This window comes from Dendrobates tinctorius, unplaced genomic scaffold (genome assembly GCF_039654945.1).
Source record: "Dendrobates tinctorius isolate UK_male_01 unplaced genomic scaffold, ASM3965494v1 ptg000007l, whole genome shotgun sequence".
In the NCBI taxonomy this organism is placed as follows: domain Eukaryota; kingdom Metazoa; phylum Chordata; class Amphibia; order Anura; family Dendrobatidae; genus Dendrobates; species Dendrobates tinctorius.
Window position 1 is genome coordinate 32,687,079 of NW_027361675.1, and position 18,486 is coordinate 32,705,564.

An 18,486-nucleotide genomic window follows, 5' to 3' on the forward strand; every position below is an offset into this window, starting at 1 on the left:
AAAGTAGACAAGGAGCAGATCAAGGTAACCACTAAAAGGAACTTAGGCTGTACACTGCCCACCACAAATGCATGAGCAAAACGTTTTTCTCATTTAGGGCAGACAGAATTAACATGAAAGGCATCCCCACAAAAGAAGCATAACTTATTACGCCTTCTAAACTCTTGCCGTTGTGTCCTAGACAGAACCCTATCACTTTGCATGGGTTCAGAAGTTTGTTCAAAAGGCATCAGTGCCTCTCGTGTACTTTTACTTCACGTAAACGTCAATCAATTTGAATGGCTAATGACATGGAGTTGTTAAGACCAGAGGGGACAGGAAATCCCACTATAACATCTTTTAAGGTTTCTGCCAGACCTTTCCAAAAGAGAGCTGCTAGGGCATCATCATTCCATTTAGTAAGGACCGCCAACTTTCGGAACTTCTGGCAGTTTAACTCCGCAGCATCCTGACCCTGGTTCAATGCCAATAAGGTCTTCTCAGCTTGATCAATAGTATTAGGTTCATCATACAACAACCCCAGGGCCTGAATAAATGTATCCACAACAGCCAGAATAGGATCTCCAGGTGTCAGAGAAAAAGCCCAATCCTGGGGATCGCCGCACAGCAGTGAGATGACAATTTTAACCTGCTGCACCGAGCTCCCCGATGAATTAGGCTTCAAGGCAAGAAATGGTTTACAGTTATTCTTGAAATTCAAAAATTTAGACCGATCCCCAGAAAACAAATCAGGAGTAGGGATCTTTGGTTCTACAGCAGATGATTGAGCAAGATAGGCAGAAATTCCCCGCACTGCACAACACGATCGGATAATTGCTTAGTCTCCATTAAAGAAAAAAAAATCCTCCTACGGCCCCAGAGAAAAAGAGGAAAATATATATTAAAAAAATTCTGACACTTTTTTTTTTTTACAATTCTTTCCTTCTTTTGAGTACCTAAGAGTCTGCGATTAGGCTGGTGATTCTGTTTATGAATGGGTCATCGAGGAGGATGGCAGGAACAGGCTAAGCCACCAGAAGACCAGAGAGGTTGGTAACTAAGCGGATTGCAGACCCCTGATCCTATCTGCACAACTAGCAGTAGCCATGGAGCGTTCCTACGATGCCCTAGACGCTTCGTCACAGCCGGAGGACTAACTAAGCCTAATGACAGAAAGATGAAATCTAAACTGCCCCGCAGCAGAGCCCCAAAGGAATAGACAGCCCCCAAACATATATTGTCGGTGAGACAAGATGAGACACAAACACAGGCAGAGAACAGACTGAGCAAACGATGGGGCCCAAACTGTCTAGACAGGACAGGACAGAAAAAGATACTGTCTGCAATCATGCACAAAACCCTGAAAAAGTCCAACACTTCTGATATACAAAAAAAAACTGAGATCACACGATTTCACCCCCGCTATATCAGCACTCTGGTATAAACTGGCAGCAAGCAAAAAGATATTAACATAACAGGGGACTGAACAAGCTGCAACATATGAAGCAGGGCCCAGCGCTGCCCCCAGCAGGGAGCACGCTGAACCCTAAAAGCAAAACAGAAAGCAAAAAAAGACACAACCAGATTAGATGCAAAGGATTAGCAAAAGAATCACTTAGCTGAACATGCAGATCAGGCAGGGGACAAAAGAGCTCCAAATGCACACAGATGAAAAATCACCAGCAACCATCAAGAGCAGCCAGCTCCATTATATGCTCCCAGCCAGCAATCCCAGATTCCCAATTATCATCATCAGGTGGAGAACCTCCATCCACCTGGCCAGCTCCACTACTCTCAGTAACCACCAGAGGGAGCAGAGGGTGCTTCGGCTCAGAAATTCAAGCAAGGGAGTTCACAACACATTACTTTACTATTTTCTACACATTCCTTTTCTTTCCAATTACACTAGTGAACACAAAAAAAATCATCAGCAAAGGTAATATGTCTGTTTTATGGAGTTTGATTTGCTGAGTCCAAAAATATGCTTAGTTTTGCTCTATCACCTAAAGTTTCTGCGATAGAAGTATTTTTGTTATTACGTTATTTCTGCATTTTCAATGTATGTGGTTTTTCCTATGTTATTCCCATTTCTTTGCTTGTCTTAATTGTGAATTTTCTTACAGGGAAAATACCAGTAAAGGTTTTAGTGAGTTTTATGGGAAGGAGTATTGACAGTGCAGTCAACCACCGACTGCTTCTCGGAAAGTCACATGGTAAAATTTGAGTCAGTCAGAAAAGGATGGTGATGGCAGCAAGGACTGGTATGTGAGTCTCTGACAGGAGACAGGCCTCTACAGGGATCTGAGGCCTTCCACAGGAAGATAGAAGGGAAGGCAGTGGCTAATGTTTTACACTAGTAATTACTAAATTCTAACCAGTCACTGAAGAATCGGACTTTTAGAACTTATGGAGTCAAGTTATATAACACCTGTAGATATTGGATAGTGAATTGTCAATCAGCTAAAAATATTTATATTCCAAGCTTCATATGTGCACCCATGCTAGATCCTCTAAAGGAACATTATACAGTAGACTGTTTCTATTTCTCTATCAGAAAGATAAATTCTCTGAATTTCTCAAGCCTCAGTATAACAGTGCATGTACTTAGGGGATTATTCTCATCTTCAATTGGTAAAATTGCAAAAACAAGCAAGCAACTTTGCAATTTATTAGCTATAAAAATGCTTTTTGTTCTCATGCAGTGCTTGCCTTCAGAAAAAGTTGACATAACCCCTCTAATTAATAATAAAAATAAATTATGAATATCAGTAAATTGTTTTTTTTTTCATTCATTTTACAAACTTACCAGTCATAATTTTAGTGATATTTGTTGAATAAAATGTGATCACTATGTTTTTTTTCTTTTCATTTTTGCTCAGAATGTAAACTGTCCAAGACAAAATTTACGGTATTTCTTAAAAGAGTATTTCAATCCTTGCTGTGATTTTCTTTCGTTGGTCTAGTCTGACCTTTCAATACGGCATTGAAAGCTTATAATCATTTACTGTACTTGTCTACAGGCATACTCTGATCCTGTACAAACCATCTGGCTTCCCTTCATAAACTTCCTGTGAGCTAATGCTGGTTTAATTCTGTTCACTCATGTAATGCTTCATTCTTGGTTGCCATGCCTGGAAGTAAACTCGCAGTTGGATCAATTCCTGCTTGTGGTCTGTCCTAACCACGCTTGGCATTAGTTCTACTACTACATAACTAGTATTGCTTGCTGTCTGCTTACCAAGATCCTCTGTGCATTGGTCTCTAATTATGACTATTGCTAACCCAAGTGTCCACATGTAATAAATTATAGTCACACCGTTTCTTATTGATTTCACCTTTCTTAGAAAAATAATGTGTTGTGCTAAGCTGGAGCAAGAGTGTTAGTCCTAACCACTGAATGATACACTGTATAAGAATGAGAAATAATGAAATGTGTTGTGAGATATCATTACTGTACACAACATCAGCAATAATTGTAACTTTAATTAAAACAAGAGAGCACCTACTTATAATGCACAAATTACATACAATATAAACTAGCTAACTTATTTTCTTAAAATGTCACTCTAAAAAATGAGGAAACAACTACAAAACTTAAAGGCAAACGGTCACCTTGGAAAATGCGGTTTAACTGCAGATATGGGGTTAATCTGCAGGTAAATAGCATTACAGTGCTGTCCGGCAACCTTATTGAAAGTGCAGCTGTTATAATAAAAGTAGCTTATTTCCTCCCATGAGGCACCATCTTTGAGTCATGGAGGCATGTATGGAGTGGCTTCAGACATCGCTCACAGCACCTCTCATTATGAGTGGAGGCTGTAAGCACGCCCCACTTGCACTTCGAATGACAGCCGGCTCTTCACGGATGCTGTGAACGGTGACTGGACCACACTGTGCATGCCCCTATAACTAAAATCCATTAGCTCAAGAGAGTAAGTAAATTTCTCCTGATAGGTATACTTTCATCAAGGTGCCCAGACAGCACTGGAACGATATATACCTGCAGATTAATCACATATCTGCAGGTAAATAGTGTTTCCTTTAAAAACTATCATGATTTTCTGGCATAAAAACAAACTTTTAGGATTTAATTTTGTTAAGGCACTGACCATAAGTTTTTTAATTCCCAGGGACTAGAGATGAGCGACTTTGCCATTTTTAGGCTCGAGTCGGGTTTCATGAAACCCGACTTTCGCAAAAGTCAGGTCCAACGAAATCGGCCGACTATAGGGAAAAGTCGGAGGCCGACTGAAACACGAAACCCAATGCAAGTCAATGGGGAAGCAAAGTCGGCAGGGAGTGGAGGACAGTAAACACACCTACAGTGCCCATTTCAATGCCAAAAACATCAATTCTTATTACTGAAGCTTGTCAACCTTAATTTACTTACTAATAATAGTTACGCATTAAAAACGGGGGGTTATTTGGCTAAAGTTGAGGGGGGTAGGGCTGGCTCCAGGTTTTCGTGTGCCCTGGGCCAAAGAGTGTCAGTGCGCCCCTTTAACACATACCACAACTCATGATGCTCCGATATGGCACAGAAATATAGGTATAGTACAATGACAAATACTTCACTGCTTACATGACATGACTGATCTATTGTAAATTATACAATAGCTCAAAAAAAGGACAGTATATTACTCCATAGAGTATGGCCACCACATTGTGCGCCATACAGAGTAATGAGCCCCATATATTTGTCCATACAGAATAATTGGTCACATATAATGTTCCATACAGTATATGATGAGCTCCACATAATGCTACAGTATATGATGGTCCCCATGGACGATGCTCCAGTATGTTATGGGCCCAAATAATCCTCCATATATAATGGGCCCCATTTCTAATGCTCCAGTGTATAATGTGCTCCATAGATGCTGCTCCAGTGTCTGACCTACCCCATTTAGAAGATGCTCTGGCTTTAAAAGCAGTCTACCTACTCCCAGAAAAGGGAGCCTTACAGGCCTTCCAGAGCTACACCATGACGCAGGCTCAACACCTTCTGCCTTAGCTGCTATTGTGTTTTTGGCACTACCAGCAGATGCACCACCATCAGTACCAGGTGGCCCCCCCATGCCCAAGTCCGCATCCTCTTCCACCATACTTCCTCGTGTTTTGGAAAATGGACCCAAAATACCAGCAGATATATGGCACTGTATCAGAAGCGTACAGCTCTATACAGTCTAGGGATAACAGTAAATCTCCATATATATTTCATGAGTCATGCACAGACGCTCACAGGCTCAGTATGGATTGCACAATAAAATAAAAAGTTGAAAAAGGGTACAGTATTACCAGATACAAGGTATATATAGTATAGTGTAAACATTCTGAATCTCTGTATATATTTTAGGAGACAGACACAAACGTTCTCAGGCCCAGTATGGATTACGAAAGAATATGAAAAGCTGTAAATGGGTAATGTGACACAAGCATAAAGCTGTATACAGTGTTGGGGTAATCTTAAATCTCCAAATATATTTCCTGGAGTAACAGACAGACGTTCACAGGCTCATTATGGATTCCACCAGAATCTAAATAGCAAAAAAGGTTACTGTATCAGAAGCGTACAGCTGTATATAGTGTTGGCCAAATTTGAAACCTTGGTGTATATTTCCGGAGTCACCCTCAGACGCTCACACAGTGTCATGATCCAGGTTGGATCTGACAGATAAATGCACAAAGTAACCTTTTTTCTTCTTGAGGTGTGTGCTCGGAGTTGGTTTTGCCCCCGGTGGCCGTTATAGTCATTGCACTGGTTATTTCAGTTCTAGATTGCCCCGGAGGTGGTGAGCGTCATTGTTTTTTTTAGTTTAGTGCATGTGATTAAAGCAGGTGTGATTGCTGGCTCTTACCTATAAAAGAGTGTCAGGTGTTGCAATCACGGTTGGTGATTAGTCCTCAGTTAGAAGCAAGCCTGGGTGAAGGATGGAGCTGAAGGAGAGTCCCAGGTAGCTCAGTGAGAGTCCTGGAGTGGCAGCTATGGTGTCTGTGAGGAGGGCTGGCATGGCTTGGTGGAGTAGCAGCTGTGGTGTCAGCAAGGAGTTCTTGCATGGCTTGGTGGAGTGGCAGCTATGGTGTAGAGCTGCACTCATGATGCTGGACTTGGTTGCTGGAAAGCTGGACTCAAGACGCTGGACTCTTTTGCTGGAAAGCTGGATTCATATGCTGGACTCTGTTTCTGGACAGCTGCACACAGGTGCTGGACTCTGTTTGCTCCAAGGCTGCACTATGGTGTTGGATCCGGTCGGAAGAAAAGATGCACGCAGGTGGTGGGCTCTGTTGCTGGGAGCATAAGCAACAGAGCAAAGCTAAGTGGTGTTTCCCTGTTTTGTCTCTTTTCCTTATGTGTGTTTTAGTGCAGTGGTGGGATTAGTTTCCACACCGTCCACTTCACTAGTGAGGGTTTAGGTGCAGAGCGAGTCAGGGATTTTAGGTTCCTGATCGTAGCCCGGTGCAGAACCGGCTAGGGCTGGCATGGCTTGGTGGAGTTGCAGCTATGGTGTCAGCAAGGAGTTCTTGCATGGCTTGGTGGAGTGGCAGCTATGGTGTAGAGCTGCACTCATGATGCTGGACTCGGTTGCTGGAAAGCTGGACTCAAGAAGCTGGACTCTTTTGCTGGAAAACCGGACTCATATGCTGGACTCTGTTTCTGGACAGCTGCGCAGGTGGTGGACTCTGTTTGCTCCAAGGCTGCACTATGGTGTTAGATCCGGTCGGAGGAAAAGATGCACGCAGGTGGTGGGCTCTGTTGCTGGGAGTGTAAGCAACAGAGCAAAGCTAAGTGGTGTTTCCCTGTTTTGTCTCTTTTCCTTATGTGTGTTTTAGTGCAGCAGTGGGATTAGTTTCTGCACCGTCCACTTCACTAGTGAGGGTTTAAGGTGCAGGACGAGTCAGGATTTTTAGGTTCCTGATCGTCGCCCGGTGCGGAACCGGCTAGGGCTGGCATGGCTTGGTGGAGTTGCAGCTATGGTGTAGAGCTGCACTCATGATGCTGGACTCGGTTGCTGGAAAGATGGACTCAAGATGCTGGACTCTTTTGCTGGAAAGCTGGACTCATATGCTGGACTCTGTTTCTGGACAGCTGCACACAGGTGCTGGACTCTGTTTGCTCCAAGGCTGCACTATGGTGTTGGATCCGGTCGGAGGAAAAGATGCACGCAGGAGGTGGGCTCTGTTGCTGGGAGCGTAAGCAACAGAGCAAAGCTAAGTGGTGTTTCCCTGTTTTGTCTCTTTTCCTTTTGTGTGTTTTAGTGCAGTGGTGGGAATAGTTTCCGCACCGTCCACTTCACTAGTGAGGGTTTAGGTGCAGGGCGAGTCAGGGTTTTTAGGTTCCTGATCGTCACCCGGTGCGGAACCGGCCTAGGGAACGTTAGGAGTGTAGAGACACTGACTCAGGGAAGTGCAGGAGGTCTCCACTTCCCCGTTCCCTATCGCAGGGCCACCATTGTTATTGTTACCCAGGTTTTCCCCTTATTGTTTAAATTCGACTTACTGGAGGCGGGGTTTCCAGATATATGTGTATTTCTGAAATTCGCCTGTTGGAGGTGGCGTATCCAGCTGCATATTTTATTATTTAAATTCACCCAACTGGAGGCGGTGTATCCAGGGTCATGCGTGTCATCTAAATCCGCCTTGTCGGAGGTGCTGTGTCCAGCCACGTGTGACCGTGACATAATCACCAACCACTACATTTTTTTTTCTGGTGAGCCTCGGGCCATGTTCAGACCTGTGAGCATTTGCTGCTGGGCCTCACTGAGGTGAGTGAGAAGCTGCATGGTGTGTAAGCAGTTCCAGCAGCAATAATCAGGGTCTGGGGCCTTTCCTCTGACTCAACCGGAAAATCATATAGCAGCTGGCAATGAAGCCCCCTAGATTCTCTGCTGGGGAGCGGAACTTGCTCATACAGGCGGATGCACCCAGACAGGTGGGTGGAGTTGGTGTCCCCATGGTGCTGTCTGGGGTTCCCCAAGGTGAAGGGGTACGTCCCGGTAGTGAGCAGACTAGTGGGGCTCACGCCAAATCTTCCATACCACCGAAGAAGCTGCCCCCTCCTGGTCGTGTGGAGGAAGGCGACCAGGGAGTGTATTTTTCCTCCATATCCCAGGCCCCTCCCTCACCGGTGTGAGCAGCAGGTGTGTTGCGGGGGAGTAGGGGCAAATCACAACCCTCGCCATTAGCCAACCCTGGGAGGTGCAGATCTCGTGGTGTAAAGGGTTGGAGGGTGGTGTTCCCTTGGTGAATAGCGGGGGTGTGAGTGTGGTGACACAGGGGGACGCCTCTGATGTCGATCCCAGAATGAGTTCACCGAATTATGACAAACGAATGTGTGGCAATAAACGTTCAGGTCCGGACCTGTGTGTGAACGAGCATGTATGGGTGGCCACCAAAAAACATCCTGTGGAAGTGTGTTGCGGAGTCTTACCAGCTCATACCGAACATACACATACATAACGCGTTCCCCAGGTCGGCTGATATGATTGAGTCACCGTAGGAGGCAAAAATAGAAATGCTAGCTAAGTCCAGAAAACCAGAGAAGTTGGCAGCTATTGGATTGCAGACCCCTGAACCTATCAACACAACTAGCAGTAGCCGTGGGGGGCTCCTACGATGCCCTAGGCCCCTCGATCACAGCCGGAGGACTACATAGCCTAAAGACAGAAAGGGAAATCTAAACTGCCCCAGAGCAGACCACAAAGCAAAAGGCAGCCCCCCACATATAATGACGGTGAAGCAAGAAGAAAGAACAAAACACAGACAGAAAGATAGACTGAGCAAAGATGGGGCCCAAGCTAACTACATAGGAAAGGACAGGAAGGCTGCTGTCGGCAATCCGTGAAAAACCCTATGAAAATAAGAGCCAACAAACTGACAGTAAAAAAGGCCCTGAAGACGCTAGGCTTCAAAAAAGGCTATGTCAGTACTCAGGAATATTCTGAAGACAGAGCAACAGGCAAAAGGAGATTCAGCTCACCCCAGCAGGGAATGGCAGAATCCAGAAAAGCAAGGAAAACAAACACAAAACACTAATGCAAAAGGGCAAAGCAGAAATCTTAGCTTTAGATGAGCAGGAATCAGACTGGTTTCCTAGAAGTCCACAGAGAAATCACCCGCAGGCCAGAAGGGCGTCGGCAGCCTTATATCCAGTCATTAACTCCACTCAGCCAGTCATCTTCATCAGCCCCAGGTGTTTGACAATCAGGCTCACTACCTTTCTTCACCAGAAGAGGGAGTTCCACGGGCCTCAGTAGTGAAGGGGAAAATGAACTTACAACAGTACCTCCCCCTTGAGGAGGGGTCACCGAACCCTCAACCACGCCACCAGGGCAATCAGGGTGAGCCCGATGAAAGGCACGCACCAATCTTTTGGCATGAATATCAGAGGCAGAGACCCAGGAATTATCCTCCTGACCATAACCCTTCCACTTAACCAAATACTGGAGTCTCCGTCTAGCCAGACGGGAATCCAGTACTTTCTCTACCTCATATTCCATGTTACCTTCAACCAATACAGGGTCTGGAGGTGCAACCCCCGGAACAACAGGTTCAACAAACCTCTTCAACAAAGATTTATGGAACACATTATGGATTTTAAATGTGACAGGAAGAGCCAAACGAAAAGAGACCGGATTAATAATCTCCAAAATCTTGTAAGGTCCAATAAATCTAGGCTTAAACTTAGGAGAAGCCACCTTCATAGCAATATTTTTTGATGATAACCACACCATATCACCAACCTTAAACTGGGGACCAATGGTCCTATGTCGGTTGGAAAACCACTGGGCCTTTTCCTGGGAGAGAGATAACTTATCCACCACTTGGTTCCAGATCTGGTGCATTCTCTCCACCACAGTGTCAACACCTGGGCAGGCAGAGGGCTCCACCTGCCCTGAAGAAAATCGAGGAAGAAACCCAAAGTTACAAAAAAAAGGTGACATCAAAGTGGCAGAACTAGCTCTATTATTTAAAGCAAATTCGGCCAAGGGAAAAAATGAAACCCAATCATCCTGATCAGCAGAAATAAAACATCTCAAATATGACTCCAAGGTCTGGTTTGTTCTCTCTGTCTGCCCATTGGTCTGAGGGTGAAAAGCAGAGGAGAAGGACAACTGAATTCCCAGCTTGGAACAGAAAGTTCTCCAAAATCTAGACACAAACTGGACTCCTCTGTCAGATACAATGTTCTCAGGAATCCCGTGCAAGCGAACCACCTGTTGTAAAAACAGGGGCACCAATTCAGAGGAAGACGGCAACTTAGGGAGTGGTACAAGATGAACCATCTTAGAGAACCTATCACAAATCACCCAAATAACAGTCATGCTTTGAGAGACAGGCATATCAGAGATGAAATCCATTGAAATATGGGTCCATGGCCTCTTGGGGACAGGCAAAGGCATCAACAACCCACTAGAGCGAGAACACGATTTAGACCGGGAGCACGTCCCACAGGACTGCACAAAATTCCTGACATCACGAGACAAGGAGGGCCACCAAAAAGACTGACTCACCAGATCTCTAGTACCAAAAATACCTGGATGACCAGCCAAAGCAGAGCAATGAACTTCAGACATCACTCTCTTCTTCCACTGGTCAGGAACATACAACTTTCCACTGGGACAACGCTCAGGTTTGTCCTCCTGGAACTCTTCCAGAGCACGTCTCAAATCGGGTGAGATGGCAGAAAGAACTACCCCTTCGCCTAAGATGGTAGCAGGCTTGGTCACCACAGGAGAATCAGCAAAGAAGCTCCTAGAGAGGGCGTCAGCCTTGACATTCTTAGTTCCAGGAAGAAAAGAAACCACAAAATCAAAACGTGTAAAAAACAAGGCCCACCTAGCCTGTCTAGGGTTCCAGTGCTTAGCCGACTCTAGGTAAATCAAATTCTTGTGGTCAGTGAGGACCATGACTGGATGCTTAGCTCCCTCCAACCAAGGTCTCCACTCCTCAAATGCCTATTTCATGGCTAACAGTTTCCGATTCCCCACATCATAGTTACGTTCAGATGGAGAGAACTTTTGGGAAAAGAAAGCACAGGGATTCATTTTAGATGTTACAGGATCCTTTTGGGACAAAACAGCTCCTGCACCAATCTCAGAAGCATCCACCTCTACCTGGAACGGAAGTGAGACATCAGGTTGCCGCAAAACCGGGGCGGAGGTGAATCTTTGCTTCAGCTCCTGAAAGGAAGAAACAGCCTCCGGAGACCAATTTAACACATCAGCACCCTTCTAAGTCAAATCAGTCAATGGCTTGGCAATACTAGAAAATTTTGCTATAAATTTCCAATAAAAATTAGCAAAACCCAAAAACTTCTGGAGGGCCTTCAAAGAAGTGTGCTGAACCCAATCGTAAATGGCCTGTACCTTGGCCGGGTCCATTTCAATAGTTGACGGGGACAAAATAAATCCCAAAAAAGAAATCCTCTGTACTCCAAAAAGGCATTTAGATCCTTTGACATACAGGGAATTCTCCCTCAAGATCCGGAACACAGTCCGAATATGTTCCACATGAGAATCCCAATCCTTGGAGAAGATCAAAATATCATCCAGATAGATAATCAAAAATTTATCGACAAAATCTCGGAAAATATCGTTCATGAAGCACTGGAAGACAGAAGGGGCATTAGTGAGCCCAAAAGGCATCACCAGGTACTCAAAATGTCCCTCCGGAGTATTAAACGCCGTCTTCCATTCATCCCCATGCTTAATGCGAATAAGATTATACGCCCCCTGAGGTCAAGCTTGGTAAACCAGCAAGCACCTTTAACTCTGGAGAATAGATCAGAAATCAGGGGTAACGGATACTGATATTTAACAGTAATTTTGTTGAGGGCACGATAATCAATACAAGGTCTTAATGATCCATCCTTTTTGGCTACAAAAAAAAAAACGGCACCTAAGGGTGACGAGGATGGTCTAATATGACCCTTCTCCAACGCCTCCTTAATATAGGATCGCATAGCCTCGTGCTCGGGTACAGATAAATTGAAGAGCCGACCCTTGGGAAATTTACACCCCGGGCTCAGTTCAATTGCACAGTCATAACTCCTATGAGGAGGCAGAGACGCAGACTCATTCTCACTAAATACATCATAAAAGTCCGCCAAATAATCAGGAACATCATGCAACTGAGGAGAGGTGGAAAACACCGGAGCCTCACTAAAGGCACACCGACAACCCCAACTCACCACAGACACAGATTTCCAATCCAAAACTGGATTATGAATTTGTAACTAGGGAAACCCCAGAACAATAGTATCATGCAGATTATGCAACACCAAAAATCTGCAATTTTCTTGATGGTCTGGGGTGACCCGCATTACCACCTGGGTCCAAAACTGAGGTTTATTTTTAGCCAAACGAGTAGCATCAATCCCCCCCAAAGGGATAGGCGTCTGCAGAGGTGTCATCGGAAATCCACAATGTTTAGTAAAATCCAAGTCTATTAGGTTTAGGGCTGCTCCCGAATCCACAAAAGCCTTGGCGGAAAATGTGGACAGGGAGCAGATCAGCGTAATAGCCAGAAGAAACTTAGGTTGAACACCACCAACAGAAAACGTGTGTGCAAAGAGTTTCTCTCATTTGGGACAGACAGAAATAATATGCGAGGCATCTCCACAGAAAAAACACAACTTATTACGCCTTCTGAACTCCTGACGCTGCTCTCTGGACAAAACTCTATCACATTGCATAGGTTCAGACATTTGTTCAACAGGTGGCAACACCTCTCGTGCAGCTTTGCGTTCACGCAAACGCCGATCAACCTGAATGACTAATGACATAGAATCGTCAAGACCAGAGGGAACAGGAAATCTCACCATAGTATCTTTTACGGCTTCTGACAACCCCTTCCAAAAGAGAGCAGCCAAGGCATTATCATTCCAGGTAGTAAGTACTGTCCACTTTCGGAATTTTTGACAGTACAATTCTGCAGAATCTCGACCCTGGTTCAATGCCAGCAGGGTCTTTTCAGCCTGATCAATGGCATTAGGTTCATCATACAACAACCCCAAGGCCTGAAAAAATGCGTTCACATTCGTCAGAATAGGATCATCTGGTTTCAAAGAAAACGCCCAATCCTGGGGATCGCCATGCAGCAAAGAGATGACAATTTTAACCTGCTGCGCGGAGCTCCCTGACGAGTTAGGCTTCAAGGCAAAAAATAATTTACAATTATTTTTGAAATTCAAAAATTTAGACCGATCCCCAAAAAATACATCAGGTGTAGGAATCTTTGGTTCAGCAGCATGTGAATGAGCAAGGTAGGCGGAAATTCCCCGCACTTCCGCAGCGAGCTGCTCCACACGATCAGACAATTGCTTTATCTCCATTGAGAGAAAAAAAAATTCCCCCTACGGCCTCAGAGATATAGAGGAAAAAATATACACACTTTTTTTTTTTTTTTTACAATTCTTTCCTGCTATTGAGTACCCTAGGATCTGCGGTATGGCGGGTGATTCTGTTATGATTGAGTCACCGTAGGAGGCAGACACAAAAATAGAAGCTACGTCCAGAAAACCAGAGAAGTTGGCAACTATCAGATTGCAGACCCCTGAACCTATCAACACAACTAGCAGTAGCCGTGGGGGGTTCCTACGGTGCCCTAGACCCCTCGATCACAGCCGGAGAGCTAAATAGCCTAAAGACAGAAAAGGAAATCTAAACTGCCCCAGAGCAGACCCCAAAGTAAAAGGCAGCCCCCAACATATAATGACGGTGAAGCAAGATGAAAAAACACTCACACAGATAGAAAGATAGGCTGAGCAAACGATGGGGCCCAAGCTAACTAAACAGAACAGGAAAGGAAGGTTGCTGTCTGCAATCTGCCAAAACCTTATCAAAGACATAAGCCAACAAGCTGATATGGAAAAAGCAGCTAGGCTTCAAAAACTAAAGCAGCACTCAGGTATTTTCAGAAGACAGAGCTAAAGGAATTCAGCTCACCCCAGCAGGGAATGGCAGAAATCCAGAAAAACAAAGCAAAACAAAGTCAAAGCACAAATGCAAAAAGCCGAGCAGAAAACTTAGCTTTAGAAGAGCAGGAATTCAGACTGGTCTCCAAGGATCCCACAGAGAAATCACCCGCAGGGCAGAAGGGCGTCGGCAGCCCTATATCCAGTCAGCAACTCCACTCAGCCAGTCATCATCATTAGGCTCAGGTGTTTGATAATCAGGCTCACTACCTTTCTTCACCAGAAGAGGGAGTTCCTCGGGCCTCAGTAGTGAAGGGGAAAATGAACTCACAACATGACCCACATTACTTTGAGATTCAGCTCATGGAAAGATGTCCTTTAGAATGTGCTGATAAAATTCATGATTCATTCTTTTATCAATGGTGCCAATCTGTCTGGGCCTCGATGCAGCAAAACAAGCCAAAATCATGATACTATCACTACTGCGTTTTACAGATACGTGAGGTTTTTTATGTAGTTCAACATTTTTCTTTCTTTAAACTTAACGCTTTTTATTTAAAACAAATACTATTTTAGTCTCATTTGTTCAAAAAACATTGATCAAATAGACTTCTGACTTGTTCAGGTGATCTTTAACAAACTGAAAATGGTCAGCAACTTTCTTTTTGGAGAACAGAGACTTTCTCCTTGCAATTTTGCCATGCACACTCTTGTTGTTTAGTATCCTCCTCATGGTGGACTCATGAACATTAACTAATGTTAGAGAGGCCTTTAGTTCCTTATAGGTTACCTTGGGTTACTTTGTGAACCCATGGACTATTATATGCATTGCTCTTGGAGAGATCTTTGCTGGTCAACCACTTAAGGTACTGTCACACTAAGCGATATCGCTAGCAATATCGCTATAACTTGTGACGTTATAGCGATATTGCTAGCGATATCGCTGTGTCTGATACTTACCTACGACCCGCTCCCCCGCTGGTTATCGCTGATCGCGCGAGAACGTCCTGGACTGTTTCTCGTCGTCAGCTTCCTGCGGCACTTCCTGTGGAGAGACGAGCGACGAGCGTGCAGCCGGGCGGGAGGATGCAGGATTGCCTAGTGTGACAGGTAAGTAGCGACCCCCGTCCCCAGCGATGTCGCTGGTGAGATCTGCCTGTGTGGCAGCTCACTAGCGACCACTTAGCGATGTACCAGCAATCCTGACCTCGCCATATCGCTGGTCGGGATCGCTGGTACATCGCTAAGTGTGACAGTACCTTTACAGGAAAGGTAAGAATGGTATTGAATTACCTTGATTTGTACACAACCTGTATGACTTTAGATCTGTGGAGTCCAAACACTTTACATATGCTTTTGTTAACTTTTCTAGCCTGATCAGCATCAACAATTCTTCAAAGGTTTTCAGTAATCTTCTTTGTTTATCCCATGATACATTTCCACAAAGATGTTTTATGAAGATCAGACTTTGATAGATTCCTGATCTTTTAATAAAACAGGTGACTCACACCCGATTGTCATCTAATTTACTGAAAACAAAGACTCTAATTTCATCTTCAGATTGTCAGCTTGTTCTAAAGCTTCATATCCTTTTGTCACTTACAATGATATTGGTTCAATTTTATCAATAAAAATAGGACAAAGTCAAATAGTTTTGAATTATTTGTTTTATGTAGTTCTTATTATCTATTGTCTGCGACCAACATTGAAGATACTGGAAGGAGTGTATATCTCTCCCAAAAAGCTAAGCTAGGTGAGATATTAAAAGCCGGGTAGTACTGATTGGTGCAGCAGCTTAGGTGCTGAACCGTTTATTTATAATAGTTCCAGGCCGGGTTTTATTGGAGTGATGAGGAGGATTTAGTGGTGAGACTCATCACTTCCTGCTCCCACTCATGTATAGGTTTTTTGCTGGGGGCTTAACCAGCTCAGCTGAGAGAGGTCGTCTCATTACTGACCATTCAAATCAGTGTCAGACCGAGTTCTGTAAAGTAGAGTCCGCTTAGGGTCTGCTACAGGGAAGCCCTTCCCTATAGTATCAATGTCCCCCATTAGTTATGAGACAGTACACTCATCATTTTGCTGAATTTGTTGATTTCTCTTGAGTTTTCTTTTCTGAACTTTCAATTTTGCTGAATTTGTTGATTTCTCTTGAGTTTTCTTTTCTGAACTTTCAATTTTTTTTATTGCATGGTTTCAAAGTTTATCTACTATAATAATTAATGCTATTGCAATATATCACGACATATGTAATAAATTTTGAACTTTGGCTATGTATTTTTTGGTGTGGAGAGCAAGCAGCAAATGAACTCTGACATAAAGAATCATGTATTTAATTTTTGTTCTGCAGAGAAAAGTTTTGGTGAGTCATCGTAAATGTAGGCACTGACTGACACATCTTGGAGTGAATAAAATAAAGAAAAACAAGCAAAAGAAAAATCCCATTAGCAGCTCTGTAATGTTTGCCAAGAACCTTACTGCACACTTGGATTTCAGACCAGTAATCCATAAATTGTTTGGTGGAGGCTGGCAGCTGTAGTCTAGTCGGGTGTTGATGTTGTGTCATCTTGACAAATTAAACAGTGCAGGCCACAAAAATTATTACATCCCATGTCACACTTACAGAGCCTCCTCAAGTAGTTTTATCTATTAAGATATCCTTCATAATAACAGCAGTTCTGTCACCATACATCAATACGATATGTTTACATTTCTTCCACTGTCCAGATCTTATCTGTAAGCAGGAAAAAAGCTTTGTACTGTAGAACCTCGACTAATCATAAAATGTTTATTTTAAACCTTTTTTTCCAAGCTTTTTTCCATTGATTTCTTTGACCTACCTTTTTATGGCTTTTAAATTTGCTTGGAAAGTTACTACAATTCTCCTTCTGCCTAAAATAATTCAATGTACGTGACTATGCAACACTTGGCTGCAATTCTCACGATTGTTTTGTGTGACAAAGGACACTAAAGTGGCACAAAAGCAAAGCTGTTCTCATCATGGGAAGGAATCAAACTAATGTTTTGCATATGCACTCAAAGCCTACACTGATGTTACCCATAAAAGATAATAGGATCACAACAAAGTCCAAGTAGAAATCCATTACTTTTTATACTATATTTCGTCCTGTTACTGACTTTGAACCAGTTTTCTCATTTTCCTTTCAAATAAACATACTATTGCAAGTCAGATTAATGCATTTTTGGACAACATCTGCAAGGAGTTTGTATGTTCTCCCTGTGTTTGCGTGGGTTTCCTCTGGGTTCTCCGGTTGCCTCCCACATTTCAAAGACATACTGATAGGGAATTTAGATTGTGAGCCCCATCGGGTACAGTGATGATAATGTGTGCAAACTGTAAAGCGTTGCGGAATATGTTAGCGCTATATAAAAATAAAGATTATTATAAGATTATTATTTTTAATATATGTAAAGGATCTCTATTTACCTGGAATTCCTATGAAGGCAAATTTAATGGGAAAAGAATAAGGGAATGTTTCTAGTCAATCATTATATGTGAGAACCAAAGAATAGGAGAAACTATACAACATTTTGGGGGTGAAGAGGGAAAGAGGGAGATCAAAAAGATTGGGCATTTGAATTAAAAATACCTGATCCTTCTCTCCCCACCATCATCGGGGCAAAGAATTTCATTCCAAAACCATTTTGAAACATGGTTGCAGGCATTAAACTTCATTCAAACAAAAGAACATTGAAAACTTAAAACAGATTGGCTAAGTAAATTGTCACCAACATGATATTCTGTAGCAATAATAGTTTCATATGGTGGAAATCAAGGGGCTATAATCATAAAAAAGCAGATCTGCACTCCTACTTCCCTCTGGTAGGGTCAGCACCGATGACCTAATTTATGTATTGTCAATGCTTTTATTGGTACTCGAGAGTTGCTTTTGCTGGTGAGACTAAATATTCCAGATGAAAGTCTTCTTTTTAGAATCAAATGGAAATTAATGTGCTGCAGTCCAATATATACTGTACATGTTGATTGCATTCTTTTGTTAGATTCTTCTTGAATCTAAAAAGACTCATTGACATTTTGAAGAGTTTAGTGTGCATGGTTTGTGGTCTTCACATTTACTGTAAAGAGGACCTTTCACTTTATTTTTTAATTTAATCGGAGTAGCTCCTTTAATTGGCGCTGCTCCACTGAATATGGGAGTTTTTTTCTTTTTTTTCTCCTGTGCCCCTCCATTCCACAGTAATTTTCAGTAATAAAGATGCAGATTTTCCCTTCAATCATCGGGACATATGCCACTGAACTTCTATCTGGGCATGGTTGTGTATTGATTGGCTAGCGTTAAAGAAGAAAAAACAAACATCCACAAAGAAACTATGTGGTAAACGACCAGTTGGTTGAAAGTAATATTATCTTTCTTTTTGAGGCACAGAAGAAAATGAAAAAATTGTTCCAGATACTGGTGGACAACTTCCACCAGTCGTTGAAAAATTGTTCCAGACAACTGGTGGAAGTTTAAAAATCCAGTTCAAGGACCTCTTTAAATAATTTAGTGTTCCAAAAAGATTGCTAAAGGCGTTGTTTGGGACTAACATATTGATGATCTACCCTTGGG